The sequence below is a fragment of the Pollachius pollachius genome, assembly GCF_949987615.1.
Source record: "Pollachius pollachius genome assembly, chromosome: 4".
NCBI classification, from domain to species: Eukaryota; Metazoa; Chordata; class Actinopteri; order Gadiformes; family Gadidae; genus Pollachius; species Pollachius pollachius.
In genome coordinates, this window is record NC_136937.1 from 19,439,406 (window position 1) to 19,457,062 (window position 17,657).

The 17,657-nt window shown below is 44.7% G+C and overlaps 1 pseudogene across 1 annotated transcript; it reads right to left on the reverse strand.

Annotated features, from left to right (window-relative positions):
• Positions 1–626: 626 nt before the first annotated feature.
• LOC307074212 (putative nuclease HARBI1) lies at positions 627–15,402 on the reverse strand (annotated as a pseudogene). The gene is made up of 10 exons: positions 15,331–15,402; positions 14,701–15,216; positions 9,616–9,731; positions 9,380–9,491; positions 8,942–9,304; positions 2,402–2,458; positions 1,995–2,140; positions 1,436–1,656; positions 998–1,142; positions 627–647 (listed from the first exon to the last, which is right to left on the reverse strand). The product of its transcript is annotated as a putative nuclease HARBI1 (transcript).
• Between the last annotated feature and the right edge of the window lie 2,255 nt (positions 15,403–17,657).

Below are 17,657 nucleotides of genomic sequence, written 5' to 3' on the forward strand. Positions count from 1 at the left end.
TTCTTCCTCACAAAGTGTGGCCGGCGTGTGCGCACACTGTCACCATGCCAGATTTCTATGGCTTTGCGTGGGTCGAAGTCTTTGATGTCCGGTGAGCACAACTGTGTTTTCAAAAGGTCAGCTAGTGTCTCCCCTTTCAGGCTTGAGCGCCAGTCACTCTTAACCTGCTTCATGACACTAAACCCCCTCTCACAGTCAGCTGTACTTGTCGGAATGGTGAGCAGGGCATCAAACAGGTGTAGGACATCAGGACACTCATGGCGCAGCATTCTGTTTACTGCAGGCCATGTCTTCTCATTGGTCCCTGTTGCAGGGTCAGACAGACAATACAAAATGAGATGTTACGGTATGCACTTTCAGTGACTTTCAAGCACATGGAAAACAAATGCAAATTTAGTTAGTAAAAGATGGCATCACATTTGGATTGTACCTTTAACAAATGACCTACTCAAGACTATTTTTAAAGAGTCACATCAGACTTCATTTTCTTAAACTTCATTCAACAGTACCTTGGCTGAAACCTGCAGTGTAAAGTTGTGTTTTCAGAATGGTCCATTGATCTGGAATCAAGTCAATATCCACTCCAGCTGTCAGTAGAAGAGGTCGGAAGTGACTAATAACCTGGTCTACATCATCATCACCAAAATCTGAGAACAAAGGGGAAAAACATTGATACAAAGTTAAAGCTGCAGCCTATAACTATTTTTGTGTTATATTTGTTATATTTATATCTGTGGAGAGGGTCTTAGAAAGCAGAGCTGCAGCACAGCAGAGAGGAAGGAGGAGGGACCTGGAGGTTGTACTCATTCAAATTTTCTGGCTAAGTCCACTTTTTTCTCCAAACTACAGACTGCAGCTTTAAGGAGTTGTCTTAAAACATAAAATGGGAATATATTTGTTCATTACATTTTAATTATTACTGACCTGCACTTGTGTCTGTCTCTGGCCAGCACTGGAAATTTATCAGTCGCATTGCCTTCAGGACACCACTGTTTACATCGGCAAACCTAGAAGTGATGCACTGGCACATGGCATCTATGAGATCATTCTTGGACTTGTCATGCTGGTCAGGCTTTGTCGGTTTCAGAAGGACTCCCTCATAGATGTCCGTCTCCAATGCTGCTCTCAGCTTAGGCCCGGGTCTACAGTTGTGCAGAGATGAATGGATGGATTTGATTAATTATCTATCTTTACATACATATTGTGAAAAAAGTGTGAAAACACACTAACACAACCTAAAATCAAATAATGAATTGTATGACATATGATAAATATCTTATATATACATATACATAATACATACTCACCACATTTTAGATGGTGATTTTAATTAGTATTTATTGTTTTTATTTATCATTATACCGAGACCTGAGTTCTGCATTTTGTTCTTTTCATGTCTCATGGGCAGAATGAAAAAAAGTATTCTATTCTATACCTTGACTTGTACTTTTCTATGACAGCCTGAGTGGAGGACAGGCAGCTATGAGCCTCAGCCAGGGTTACTGCTGACTTCTGCAGTGACTTGGAAAGGTTGCTCAATTGAAAGATGATGTCATGGAGAAGACAGCAAAACCGTAGGACTCCGCCATCCTTTGCTATGTTAAGGAAGCCCTTGGCCTTTGCCCTCTGAACACTGACAGTGGTCTCCTCCTGGGCCTACAAACAAAACAACAGCATTAAATCACAGACAACATTTACACTGAATTCCAAATTATTATGCAAATATGATTTTAGTCTCATATTTATTTTGTTTTCCAATGCAATTCTTGGCTTGTATTGTGTCTCCTACCTGTTTATATCACTGACAGACATGTGTTTGACATGTAAATGTATTAAGCAAGGCACAAATATTAAATTATCCACCTACACTGTTGGTTTTAGTAGGCTATAAATTATCATACCTTTTCCTGTAAGTGGCGTACAACAGCAGCATAGCCCCTGAGGAAATGGTCTAGTGCTTTGAGGAGATGTGGCAGCCACCTGGTTCCACCTACTCTGGTTGGCATCAAAGCCTTCATGTGGAGCTCCCCGAAGTGTTGCTTTAGGCTGGCCCTGTTTACTCCACTCTTGTGATACAAGGTGTAGAGTCCACTCAATAGGTCCTCAACCTTCTTGGCCATCACATTTTTCCTCACTGCATCTGAAAAGGCAAGCTCAAGTCTATGGGCCATGCAATGGATCCCCAGCACATACGATCGGTCTGCACGCAGCTTGGTAACTACACCATTGTTGACTCCTGTCATTACAGCTGCTCCATCTGTGGTGATGGCCACCAGCTTGCTCTTCCAATCAGTGCTGACTTCACTCTCCATTACATTACACACAGCTTCAGCTATGCTTGTAGCATCTGGCTTTGAAACAGCTTTTATCCCGACAAAATCAACTTTGATCTTCCCCTCACTGGCACTCCTGGCATAGACCATCTCTTCTTCAATCACTGCACTGTCCAGGGATCCGTCTGACATGACAGAGATGAACTTGACATCTGACAATCTTGCCCTCATCTTTCTCCTCACATCCTCCGCTATGTAGTGAATGAACTCTTTTGCCTGATAGTCATTTGTGTATGTCTCTCCTATCTTCAAGCCTTTCTTTCTATCAACCCTGAAATAAATAATAACCAAAAACACATACATAAAAATGCTTGTATTAGGGCAATCGTGGTGGCCACATGATATATTCATGTTAAACCTTTGCATGTTATGTGACTGATAAAGTGTGAGGCTGAACTTTAAAATAGTTACTAAAATAGTACTGTCAATATACCGTATAAAATGAAACATGTAAATAATAAAGTTAATCCACTTACTGACACATCCATGCGAAGTCGGTGAAAGGCCTGCCTTTTTTCCCGATGGCGTGGGCATTGCGAAAAAGTAGCTCCATCTTCTCGAACTCGGACGTCTTCATTAAGGCAAGTCTCCTTCCAGCGTCACTCTCTTCGATACGACACGTCTTGGCGGTTTTCGTCCTCAGGCTCTCCTGATGACTTCGGGCACTCTCATGATCCTTTACTGCTTCTACTTTGAAATTATTGGTTCCTACCACGAAATTATTCGTTTTGTGTTTTTCTTTAGCATACATTCGGCAATCCTGACAGAACATTACGCTGTTTTCGTGATCATACTCGAGCCACTCACGACCAGTTAGCCATTTACAGTTAAATTTCCTTCTTTTTTTTCGCGAGGTCCAATATCCTCCTCCTCCCCTACCTCTTTGGTAGGAATATCCTTTCTCTTGATGGCCGGCTGTCCCAACCATCGCCACATCTTGTTTGTGTTTGTGTCTGTATTTGTATTTGTACCGGCGTCTATCGTTTTTTCCAACCCAAGAGTGACCTACGCCCCCTCCCCTAGTACGGCAGCCTCGACGGATGCGTTCCCATAAAAACCGTGCTCACGCGTCCCGCGAAATAGATGGTAAAGTAACTCATTTATCACCGGCCAAGCCGGCTAGTGAGTTTTTTTTAATACACGCCAAAATGAATTTTCACCCGCATTTGGCGGGTTGGCGGGTGTTAATTTAGAGCCCTGGAGACAACGGTGGCTAATGGTTAATGGTTAATTCAGGCCCATCCTTTGCATCCCTTACTTATTAGGGGTCCTACAAAAAACGAAGGCACCCTATTGTATTCGTTAGTATTATAAGTATTTTCCTGATTCTTGGCCTCAAATGTTATATAAAATGGCAGGCTTATAGAACTCGTAAAATGAGGGAATAAAAAGATGGGCCGGAATAACATATAGGTGGCGCTATAACAAGACCTGGAATTACACATGCACCATTTGTCATGATGAACAACTTTTAGATCGCAACCCATATGGTCAGACCATTTGGATATAGTGCAGGGACCACAACTTGACCAAATGCCAACACTCAACGCCAGACCTCATCTCAATCTACATTGAGATGATGTCTTGAATCCAGTGTTGGGAAAGTTCACTTTCTACGTGAACTAGTTCAAAGTTCAGTTCACAAATTTTAAAATGAACAAGTTCAGTTAAACGTTCATAATTCAAAATTTTGAACTAAGTTCACAGTTCCAAAAAATGAACTAGTTCATAGTTCTTTTTTTCAATATGTTGCTGTGAGCTATTATTTTTTTCAGGTATTTTGAACATTGAGTCCCCTTTGTGGTTTGTCTAGGATGAAATAGAGTGGTTGAAACAAGTATCGTAGCGAAATACAGTTTTTATCTGTTTTATTGCACATTTAGCACATTTTGTAAATCCCATTGATTTCTGTTGGAAGACTCATTGCTCGTTGGCCGGAAACGGAAAGGAGGGGTGTTCACGTTTGGTTGTACTCTTTTCACTCGGTTCGAGCCCTACTGTTGAGACGGAGAACTGAGCGAAAACACTACAACCAAACGTAAACAGCCCCCCTTTCCGTTTCCGGCCAACAAGCAATGATTCTAGGAGGTATTCTAGTCCTCTGAGCTATGAGCCAGAGAGCTAATGTTACGGATTGTACATATTTATAATTTGAAATTCGTCTCAGCCTTTATACCACAGATACTTTAGGGTCTATAGCATATAACCGCATTGCCTGATTACAGTTTAATGAATTTTTCACAATTTAACAGCTCTGGTTTTGAAGAATAATTACTGCGCCATTCATTTAGATGGGAATCGCGACGGTCTATACTTTCAACATAAATAATAGGAGGTATTCTAGTCCTCTGAGCTATGAGCCAGAGAGCTAACGTTATGGATTGTACATATTTATAATTTGAAATTCATCCCAGCCTTTGTACGACAGACACTATAGGGTCTATAGCATATAACCGCGTTTTCTGATTACAGTTTGATGTAACAGTAAGCTGACAACACCGCAACTGCAAATCAACCACACGCAGATAACCATGGCAACCGGTCAAACAACACGGCGTTCTGCATGCGCATCCGCCGGGTTGATAAACAAATAACTCCCCTATTGAACGAAGTTAAACTGAGTGAGCGTGCCGTTTACAGACACCAGAATGAACGAGTTCACAGTAACGTTCATCAGGCAGTAATACAGTACGTTCAGTTCACGTTCGCCCAAAATATGAACGAGTTCATGAACTATCGTTCAATGAACGCGTTCAACACTGCTTGGAACCAAACATTCATTTTCTCGTATTTGAGGCGTGGTTTACGATGGCCCAGAGCTGTTTATTGGGCGCTACAAATGTCTATCAAATGAGTCTGTACGTAGCTCATAGCCAATCAAAGCCTGTTGGTAGCAGGGCAAAAACACCTTCTTGGTAAGGAAAGAGTTTAACGCCAAAAGTTGCTATTTTTTCAAAATAAACTTGCGTTCTAAACTACTTAGAACACTATCTAAGGCTGCATTGAAAGGTAACGCGTCTGCTGCCATTTTGGATGTGTAAACTACAAGCTTCGGTGTGTTGCATAGACGTCGTCATCGTCTTGCCGTCCCTCCCCGTTCTGTGATTGGTTCCCTATCTAAGGCGAAAATCGGATCCATGGAATCCAGGCTGCCAAGCAGTGCGAAATGAAATCGCACCCAATGCAGCATGGGTATACCCAGGCTAGGTAAAAGCTGCAAGCTTGACATGTACATGGTGACTGTGGGACTATCTGGTGTTTGTTACAGCTCCAGAATGTAAGCTTGCTACATCTAGGGGGGAGTAGGGGAACCATAACACATGTTGCCGTTGGACTGACTGGGAAAAGAATAAAGCACAGCACAACAGCAAACTTAATACTCAGGTGTATTTATTTGGCATGTATTGCGCCAAGGGGAATAGGGAACTATATCGGAGCCAAATCAAAGAAAGCAAAAATAAAGTGACAACTATCTAGTGCACACACACAACCTAGCTAATACATACAGAGGGCGGCCCCGCTTCTAACCTGGGCCCCGTTTCCCGAAAGCATCGTAAGCCTAACGCCTCGTGCCCACTGCACCGTCAGTCAAAGGACGTCGGAAGGCGTGGCTGACGGATGGGGGAGCTTTCCAGGGTCGTCAGAGCCCAAGTAGTGTCACAGTGCTTACATTTGCATACGCGATCTGATTGGATGACGGATCCGTCGCTGCCGAAAAAGTTGAACATTTTTCAACTTTTTGACGGCGCTGAAGGCTCCAATGGAGCGCACGGATCCACAATGCATTGCACGTCCGTCCCCATTCAAAGTCCATGGGGATCAGTCAACGAACGGTGCAGTGGGCACGAGGCGTAAGTGAATCGTGAAGTGCGTCGTATGAGCATCGTACAGTTTTCACACCATTTCCCGAAAGCGACATTCGTAGCTAACGAGGACTTCAGGGGGGTATACCACGAACCTCGCTGAACATACCCAGGCTTTCTTGGGAAAACCTGGCTCGACAGAGACGCAACTCGCAATCAGAGTTAAATGGTACCACGACGCTCACTTTAGATTCAATTAGTCTAACCAGGTTTTCCGCTTTAGGTTCAATGCGCGTTCACATAAAAGGGGAGTTTATCGTGTCATTTGACTCACCCTTATGCAAAATGAATCGAGCGAGAGCGGTGTATCTCACCCAAGACGAGCAGTTTATACTATGAATTCCTACGAGGAATTCAAAGTTGAAATCACAGCTAAGGGGAACACGGTTGCCCATAATAAGGGGTGGCGTGCTGGCAAAAAATAGCCGACCCTGTTCATTTGTAAGTGAAAAGATTCTGCATATTGTCTAAAAAATATCTATCATGTATCATCATGCCTTTTACCCCCATAGATGTGGTGCCAGCACGCTCCTACGAACATTGGGCCAAGTCAAAAATAAATATAAAAATATTATTCAATGGGGTAAATTATAAGCATCCATTTGAATAATTTCAGGTGAATCTAGCCTATGATTTGCAATGGCCTAGGCTCCAACATTTAATTTCATGTTGATTACCTGTAGTAAATAAAAAGAAAACCCAAATTAATACGACTGGGAGGGGGACCGCTCCACCGCCCTTCACCACTTCAGAGGAGCTAGCTCTCGCCAATAACGAAGGTCGGCCGATAATGGTAGGAGTGGAAGGGGGGATGTCCTCTGACCCCACTGCCTCGACATCCAAGGCGTTTGTAATGAGCATGTATTCATGTATTGGCAATGGACATAAATAATTGTCTTGATAATCAAATGTGAAATGATTGAGTGTAAATTAATTGTGTCATTTTTAGTTTAAGGTACAAACATTATTTTGGAGGAGCCGCGGACAATCAATCTCCAATCAGAGGTATATAACTATCAAAGCAAAGTCACGTATTCTTCTAAATGTTTAATTTTTGGAAAGAATGTCCTATAATAGGTTTCCCTGATTCTTTCAGGAGACTCTGTCGGCCTGTGACTCCAAGGCGACTATGGGGGTGATTTTTCTTAACAATTCTCACAGCTATAATATAAATTTGTAGAATAATAAATGCCTAGGCCTAATGGTGTCACTGACATAGCGGTTATGAAAGGGATAAGGACAACACAGCACTTGACTATCGAAGGTTAATGTACGTTGAACGTGGGGCCACCTTTGAACTTTCTAAAGAGCCATCACAATGGGAAACTCAACCGAGCAGTGCTGTAACTGTTTCATATGGCTCTTCCTTTTGTCATCCTTTCTATCATTTATTCTATAGAGGGAAATGCCATTGGATGGGCCTTCCACCTCCACCTCAACCTCCTCAAGGCCTTCTCGAGGGACAGATAATGTTTTTATTTAGGTTATTCCTTTTGTAAGGTGCGCCACAAGGCTTTGACCATGGTAACTGAATTACGATTTTAACCCATAATTTCTTTAGATTGGAACAGACACTATAAGGGTACTGGCATACAAGGCAGTCGATGGAACTGCCCCTGCCTACCTCCAAGCATTAGTAAAGCCACACACCCCAGCTCGATCCCTCCGCTCAACTACCTCAGCTGGACGCCTGGTACCGCCATCGCTAAGAGCAAGCAAAGGTCGATCAGCAAAGTCACAACTTTTCTCTGTTTTGGGACCTCAGTGGTTGAACGAGCTCCCTACCGATGTCAGGATCGCAGAGTCGCTCACCAGCTTCCGCAAAAGACTCAAAACTCACCTCTTCAGAGTTCACCTCGACTCTGCATAGAAACCAATGCACAGCCACCATTGAATGTTGTACGTCCTGGCACTTGTACATTGCACTTATTCAAGGTACTTAATTGTGTAGCATCTACAGAAGCTGCTATCATTGCTTTACACGGGGAATGGGTTAGCCTAGCGATTGTAATACTTGCACTTGGTTCTATGAACATCTTTACTGTACCGACAGCAATATATTGTTTCACTTCTTATGACAAATGTACTTAATGTAACAAATGCACTTATTGTAAGTCACTTTGGATAAAAGCGTCTGCTAAATGCCCTAAATGTAAAATGTAAATGTAAATGTAAATAAGGGCGCTGTACAAGCGAAACTTGGAGCTGGACAACGATATTAAAGCCTTGGTGAAAAAGAATTGAAGATCAAGATCCAGCTCCTCGAGAGGGTAGGCTATTATTTTTATTACCTAGATTTTCTTTGGACAATTTGAACACGAGCAAATGTTTTTCCGTCCATTGTATTTATTAAACAAAAGTCACAATGAAGCTAAATTAGATTATCAAATGGAATGACACATTATCATTCATACCAAATGTAGCCTACTTAATAAGCAACAACTAGACCAAGTGATCTAAAGAGTTTTATTGACTTTATTGAAAACTAGTGTGTGGGTTGAATATGAAATTTACGGAACACCACAGATTAGGGAATTGGAAACAGGCTGTCACTTAGGACCCTGCAAGTGTAATTGAACGTAAAGTAAGTGGAACTAAACTAAAATCATTTCTGATATGAATGTTGACATTCTGTGGGCAAGACCTTGCAAAATCTAAATGAAGAAAAAATAGGCTACAAAAGAGAACGTGCGTCAATTTTGATTAATCCCGAGGAGGAAAACTAAATGAAACAAAAAAACTTACCAAAAAACTGGTTAGAGATGGCCCGTCTGACCGCCGTTCCTGTGGGATGATCCACCGTGATGGGGTCCACGACATCATCTGCCACCAACGGCACATGTGGGGCTCTCCCTTTACGAATTGTTGCAATATCGTGGAGCACCACACATGCCGTGATGATTTGGCTTGCCCTCTCCGGCTTGACCCTCAAACCACGGAGGCAGTTCCAGCGGACCTTGATTACCCCAAAGGTCATCTCTATCCTCACCCGGCATAAGGCCCTGTTGAATCGGGCCTCCGATTGACTCTGTGGGTCGCTGTACGGTGTCATTAGGAACGGCATGCAGGCATACCTTCTGTCCCCAACACGAATTCCACCATAACGGCCTATTAGAAAGAACATAATGTCATCAGTGCCTTAATCAACATTTACAGTTAGTGATCTTGTGTATTGCGCCACACCTTGCTGAAACAGTCGGCAAAGACTTGACTGCCGAAAAATACGGGAGTCATGGACCGAGCCAGGCCATTTGGCATCCATACTGGTAACCATAAATTGGTGGTCACAAGTCATCTGAAAACGGCAGTTCTGTTACAATAGTTGGGCCATTATGAAGCATATAACAACGTTTTAGTAGGCTACCTGCATGCAATTTCACTTCCCACATGATTTAGCCCAGATAATAGGCCTACTTTACCTGCCCATTGATGCTATGGGTTGACTTTCTGTTGACAAAGTCAGCCTCATGTTCCCCTAAAGGTCCAGTGATGGGGACATGAGTGCAGTCAATTGCTCCAATCAGTTTGGGGAATCCTACAAAGGGATTCTGTAGAATGTTACAAATGCAAACGTGTACACACTGGGCATTATTCCGTAGGCTTTAGTGAATAAGTCCTATTCCATATTGTTGTGTATTTTGGGCTTACTATGATTCCGTAGTTACGAAGCACCGGGGTATTCTGGGTAATATTCTGGCGGGAAGTCCCTCTCGGTTGTTACAACTGTTCACGTGCCGTGGTAGCTTAATAAACAGTTAACACAACGTTGTTGTCCGAGTTTATGTGAAGAAGTAAGGATATAACAAAACTGGCGACGAGGACGTCTGAACTGGCGCGTGTTGTCTACTAGAAGTGGAGTTTTCTGAGTTTTCTGTTTCCCGCTGATTCGCATGACTGCCGACTTCAGCGCGCGGGGTGTGCTCCGGACAAGTCAGCTGGAGGGAAGAACGGACAATCGATGACATCGTGAGTTTTATTTGAGGGGGAAGCAGCACTTATAGCAAGGGGCTTAAAATGGCTACAATTATTGGCTCAATCGGCACCTTTGATGAGAGCATCGAGCAATGGAGCTCATATACAGAGCGTTTTGGCTACTTTGCCGTGGCTAATGGAATAACAGATTAGAAACTGGTGCCCACTTTTTTGAGTATAATGGGACCAAAAACGTTTAACTGCTGCGACATTTGCTACAACCAGTAAAGCCAGGCAGTAAAACATACGAGGAAATAGTGGATATACTGACAAACCACCTTTCACCCAAACCCCTGGTAATTGCAGAAAGATTCAGAATTTACAAACGTGGCCAGGAAGAGGGTGAGTCTGTCACTATGTTTATGGCAGCCCTACGCAAGTTGGCTGAACACTGTGAGTTTGGGGATGTGTTAAATGACACACTAAGGGACAGGCTGGTATGTGGACTGAGAAATGAAGCAGCACAGAAGAGATTGCTCACAGAAAGAACATTGGCGCTGGAAAAAGCCATAACTGTTAGTGTGACAATGGAAATGGCATCAAAGGAAGCCCAACAACTAAATGCTACAGGAAGAGTACACCAACTCATCAGTGATAAAACATACGTACATGGGCCATGTTTTCGCTGTGGTAAATCTGGACACCTTTCAGCGACATGCTTGGCTAAAGAGTTGGACTATCATAAATGTGAAAAAAAGGGCCACGTACAACGGGCATGCAGAAGTAATACAAGCACAGGCACAAGCTCAAAGATAGAGAACAAAAGAGACAATGTCAAATACAAACAGAAAAGACATGTGCGCACAGTCCAGCATAAAAATGAGAGGAGTGATTCCTCTTCAGCAGAAGTAAATACTGTGCGGATAATGAGTGTGGATGGGAGCTCAGATGGCTACTGGGCTGAGCCACAGTTGGAAGGGCACTCAGTAAAAATGCAGATAGACACGGGTTCTAAAGCATCATTACTGTCGCACAAACTGTACAAGAAATACATGAGGCACCTTCCACTGCGGCCATCAGACACTGTGTTTAAAGCATATACCAGACACCGAGTGCACATGGAAGGGATGACTGATGTGACTGTAATCCACAATGGACAAACAAAAAAGCTTCCAGTCTATGTGACCAAGGGGAATCATCCTGCTATAATGGGACGTGCGTGGCTACGTGAAATTCGTCTTGACTGGCAGGTGGTAAGGAAGCTGCCACACAGTCTCACTCCCCTACAGGAGATACTGGAGAAAAACGCAGAGGTTTTCCGTGACGAATTAGGCAGCATGAAGGATATAACTGTGAAGTTACATGTCAAAGCTGACTCCAAGCCTGTGTTCATGAAAGCTAGACCAGTGGCATATGCAATCCGAACCAAGGTGGAAGCGGACCTGGATGCCCTAGTCAAGAATGGCGTTTTGGAGCCTGTGACGATCAGTGAATGGGCCACGCCCCTAGTTCCGGTACCAAAAAAAGACGGGGGAATTCGGACCTATGGAGACTTTAAAGTAACGCTTAATCCTATGTTACTAGCAGAACAATATCCCCTTCCCCTAATTGATGACTTGTTTTCTGGGCTGAGTGGGGGTAAAAAATTCAGCAAGATAGATCTCAGTCAGGCTTACCTACAAATGCATGTGGAAGAACAGTCACGTGAAATGTTGACCAGTAACACACATAAGGGACTTTTTAGATAATGCAGACTGCCTTTTGGCATCACATCAGCCCCAGCACTCTTTCAACGGGCGATGGATCAGATCCTCAGCGGATTGCCAGGGGTACAGTGCTACCTCGACGATATCTTGTGCACCGGAACTAGTGATGATGAACATCTGCGCAACTTGGATGCTACCCTCCAAAGACTGAAGGACTACGACTTGAGAGTCCGTAAGGAGAAATGTGACTTCTTCCGACCATCAGTGGAATATCTGGGGCATGTAATTTATGCAGATGGGCTACACACTGCACCATCCAAGGTAGCAGCAGTCGTGGATGCAGCTCCGCCCCAGAACGTCAGCCAGCTACGATCCTTCTTAGGACTGTTGAACTACTACGGGCGCTTAATCCCCAATTTATCTTCACTGCTACGACCGCTGCACGAACTGCTACGCCAAGATAAAAATTGGAAGGGGATGGCTGGCTGTCAGGAGGCTTTTGAAAAGGCTAAAATGGTGCTGACGTCGTCCGAGGTCCTGACTCACTTTAACCCATCACTTCAGCTTCAGCTTGCCTGTGACGCCTCCCCATATGGAGTAGGGGCTGTCCTTTCTCATGTTTTACCAAGTGGTGAGGAAAAGCCAATTGCTTTTGTATCAAGGACATTAAACAAGGCAGAGTCTAATTATGCTCAGCTAGAACGGGAGGCACTGAGCATTGTGTTCGGAGTTCGGAAGTTTCATCAGTACCTATATGGGAGACGGTTTACACTCCTAACTGACCACAGACCCCTCACAACCATCCTTGGTCCACACACAGGTATACCATTGCTTGCCGCTTCCCGACTGCAGCGTTGGGCTTTGTTGTTGTCAGCACATACATATGACATCAAACGGAAGGCAGACTCCCACTGCAATGCGGATGGTTTATCTAGGCTGCCACGTCCTGTCACGAAGCCGGAGTCTAACAAAGTGGACATATTCTACTTTAGGGAGGTAGAAAAAGCACCTGTTTCAGCTGTACAGGTTAAGAAGGAGACACGAAATGACCCGGAGTTGTCTGCTGTGAGGGACATCATTGTCAAGGGTCGTCCTGCTGGTGATGACGCAAACTTGAAACCTTTTCCTTGGAAGGAGGTTGGAGCTGTCTGTCCAGTCTGGGTGTTTGATGTGGGGGAGGAGGGTCGTCATTCCCTTGTCACTTCACACAAAAGTGCTGCAACAGCTACATTCGGGACACAGTGGAATAGTACGTATGAAAGAAATAGCAAGAAGCTACTTTTGGTGGCCTAAGATGGATAGCCAAATTGAGGAGCTTGCCAAAAGCTGTTCATCATGCCAAAAAGTCAGAAACAACCCTCCCCCCGCACCTCTTCACCCCTGGGAGTTTCCACAAGGACCATGGCAGCGTGTGCATATTGATTTTGCGGGACCATTTGAGGACAGAATGTTTCTTATCGCTGTTGATGCACACAGTAAATGGCCGGAGGTGGCTATCATGAGATCAACCACAGCAGAGAAGACTATTGAGAAGTTGGGGGAAATGTTTAGTCGATTTGGATCTCCTGCACAGCGCGTCTCTGACAATGGACCCCAATTTGTCTCACAGGAAATGGCCGGGTTCCTACAAGCTAATGGAGTTCAACACATTAAGTCAGCTCCTTACCACGTTGAAAGGTTCGTTCAGACCATGAAGCATGCTTTGAAATCATCACAGGGACAAGGAACACTACATCAGACACTGCATATCTTCCTGCTGACCTACCGCAACAGTGCACATGCAACCACCAAGACTTCTCCTGCTAGCCTAATGCTAAAGAGAGACCTGCGCACCACCTTTGACCTCTTAAAACCCTCATCGGTGAAGGACGTTGTGCAAAGTCAACAAGAGCAACAGGTTGGGTACAGAGAACAGAAGGGCAAAGAAAGAGTTTTCACCGCAGGAGAATCTGTGCTGGTAAGGAACTACCGTGGCGAACCTAAATGGATTCCCACCACTGTTATTGCACAAACTGGTCCGGTGTCTTACACGGTCCAGACGGATGATAGTGTTTGGCGAAGACATGTTGATCAAGTCCTGCAGACTCCGTCAGTGCCAGCTGTGCCGTTACTGGGGAATTTTACAGATGCACCTGTCACTACACCGGTTCATCTACCCTCACAAGTGCAGGACCCAACTGCACCAGAGACAACTGTTCCAGTGGAGGATACGGCTGTAGCAGACGCTGAGAGACCACCCCTTACAGTAGCACCTGCATCAAGCTCACCTTTGGAAGACCACGAGATTAATGTGTCTTCGGAGAATAGATACCCTACCAGAGAGCGACGGCCTCCTGCTCGCATGGACTTGTAGAGATTTAGTTAGTGACTGACCCAAGTTGCTGGGGCAGAATAGTCCCCGTGGGTACGGTCAGGGGACTGAGGTAGTTCACCCTCGCCCCTAGGTAGCTATGTAGAGAATGCTGACCTGTATTGTACATTTTATTGTATTGTAAACTGTTGAATGGTTGATGTGTTAGACATCTGCAATGTTATATAATTTATGGTTGTTTCACAAAAGTATGTTTTTTGTAAGAGGGGAGGAGATGTTGTGTATTTTGGGCTTACTATGATTCCGTAGTTACGAAGCACCGGGGTATTCTGGGTAATATTCTGGCGGGAAGTCCCTCTCGGTTGTTACCACTGTTCACGTGCCGTGGTGGCTTAATAAACAGTTAACGCAACGTTGTTGTCCGTGTTTATGTGAAGAAGTAAGGATATAACACATATGACATAAGAATTGGGACATGTTAAGCTACACATAAATGCACATCACTTGGGAGACGAATCCCGCACGCAGAAATTCAAGACTGACGCGCTACCTCCACTCAGGAGGTTTTATTTTACCTGAAAGTGTGTTAAATCCTTCCTTGACAATTTGACTGGATAAGAAGCTGGGAAACGCCACGAACATATTAAGCAAAGTATTGAGCGCACAACCCCTACAACCTTGCGAATAGCACGGCACACCGTATTTTTGCCAATATGTTCTGCATCACCAACTGCATGTAAATATGTGCCCGTGGAAAGAAATCGCAGTGAAACACAGACACACTGCGCAACAGTAAGTGCAAGGCTTCTTTGAGTAGCATTGCCTACATACGGTCCAACAAGGACGATCAAATAACGAATACCCTCTGATGAGAATCTGTATCACTCATAAAGAATATTGTCAGCCAATGCCAAGGGATCGGTTCTGTCCCGAAAAAACCTCTGTCTCCGGAGAGACCCCTGTACGGTAAGTGCGCCGAGGTCGACGTGAACACCCATAAAGGTGACGCCATTGTCGGAGGAGGGGCTAGGAAGCTGCGCACGCCGATTTAAGTAGCCGATCTCCGGGTAGACTAAGCTGAAAACCTGCTCCTGACCAGGTTTGGTTGCGAGCATAAGTCACTATGGTGATACAGCGACGCTAAAAGAGATCGACTTTCGGGTGACGTCGTGGCACGTAACGATGTCCATGTTGATGACCCTCACGGTCTGGCTGTACAGGAAGAGGGGCGTGGTTAGGACCCAGACTGCCAGCCAGATCACCACCGAGATGGCCATGCTAATGGCGTTGTCCTTTCGTTACTGGGAGAACGGATGGACGACAGCCCAGTAGCGCTGTATGCTGAGGCAGGCGATGAAGGCAGTGGAGCAGTACATGTTGGCGTAGAAGAACCCCACCAGGACCTTGCACCAGGACCTCCCCACCAGACCCTCACCGTAGATCCAGTTGTTGCCGTTGAAGTGGTTGGCGATTTTCAGATGAGAAAGAGCAGGTCACACAGCGCCATATTGGCCATGAAGATAGAGGATGGGTTCTTATTCTTGGTCCGGAATAGATACACCCAGAGGGCCAGAGTCTTGGCAGGCAGACCCACTACAAATACGATGATGTAGACGATGGGGAGGAAGACTGTGGTCAGCAGACTCGTCAAGACTGTTTCACCTCTGACGCTGATGCTCACACCTCTGACGCTGATGCTCACACCTGCATTCTTCTCCACCTCTGTATCGTTCTCCATCTCTGCATCGTCCTCCACCCCTGTATCGTTCTCTACCCCTGTAACATTCTCCACCCCTGCATCATTCTCCACCTTTGGATCGTTCTCCAACCCTGCATCGTTCTCCACCCCTGTAACATTCTCCACCCCTGCATCATTCTCCACCTTTGGATCGTTCTCCAACCCTGCATTGTTCTCCACCCCTGTATCGTTCTCCACCTCTGCATCATTCTCCACCTCTTCATCGATCTCCACCTCCCTCCAAAGCTTTGTAGTCGTTGTCTGGAGTCAAATATAAACAAAGTATTACTTTTGTGTCCAACTGAAAAGTTCCACTTTAAAACACGTTTACTACCTTCGGTGAACCTTTACTATTTTATCTGGTTACAAGGATGAAAGACAAGTTTTGGCAAGATCGTATTCAGATCGCTCTGAAATCAACAGATGGTAACAAAAGGTTTGTAGTATGAGATATGAGATGAGCAATGACCGATGGGACATCGTTTTCTGATACTTGATGCACGCTTCAAAACATGACAAAAGATAACATCACTTTAATCAATAATGAAGCAGATCAGAGATAGGTCTAGTGTCTTCTCAATACTGTAAACAATACTTCCACCAATCACTGAGCATTGCCACGGCCTGACTGACAGCCGGCCGGGCCGATCTCTGCTGGTATCTCAGTAGGTCTACTCGGGAGAAACATAACAATAAGCCAGGAGAGATATCATGTTCGGCCACACACTTTGATATGTTGAGGAAAAAACATAGTACCAGGAACTTAGAAACAAAGCCAGTCTTCATCTCTGACTCGGTTGCAATCTTCCACAGTTGTCTGTGTGCCGTTATGAGCGAGCACAACTGTACATGATATTTATAGTCAGGATGTCACTCAGTCAGGGGAATAAATGTTGCCAATTCCATTTCCATCCAGTTGCTTGAAATGGTATTTCATGTTATTTCATGTATTTAAAATTCAGACAGTTGTTTCATAATTCTTCCAAGCACATGAGCAAAACAAATTCAGCATGGCATTATAGGCTACAGATTGTTAATAATGTAAAAACGATTAAACAACAATATACTTATTTCAGAGTTATGTTGTTAAGTTATGTTATTATTAATGACCTATAATCTTGGCAAAGTTCTGAGTGAAACCATAGTTAGTATAGAGTGAAACCGACAGAGTCGAATAGAGACACTACAACGTTGTTTAGTGTACATGGCATGTGAGCCCTACCTACTGGCATACAGAATGATTGACAGGTGGTTGAAGTTATAAACACTGTACTGTTCTAAATCAAAACACAAAATCAATGTGGTGCTATTCAGAGTGAGTTCAACAATTCTTGCAACCGCACTGTGACGCCCGTTGCAGGGGGACGGACTATGCACCCAGGACCCAGGTGTGGGTCTATTGTCCGGAGTGGAAGAAGGGCATCTCCCCAAGACTGTCCAGCCAGTGGGCAGGCCCTTTCACCATGTTGGAGCAGTTGTCAGACATAAAGTGTACAGAGTGTAGCTGGTAGGGTGGACTGGGAGGCATTTCATGCTCAATTCAAATTGCTGGCTGATGCTGGCGGATGGACAGTAGAGAAGAAAGCATTGCGGCTGGCTTTGTGCCTCACAGATGACGCGTTGTCATGCCTGCTGCTGCTTACCCCAGGGAAAAGACATGACCACAGGGCTTAAGTGGGGGCCCTGCAGAGGCAGTTTGGACAATGTGTACAGCCAGAGCTCTGGCGTAATAAACTCAGTATCCGCAGCAGGAAGCCAGGGGAGCCGCTGAGGGTGTTGGCTAATGACGTTGAG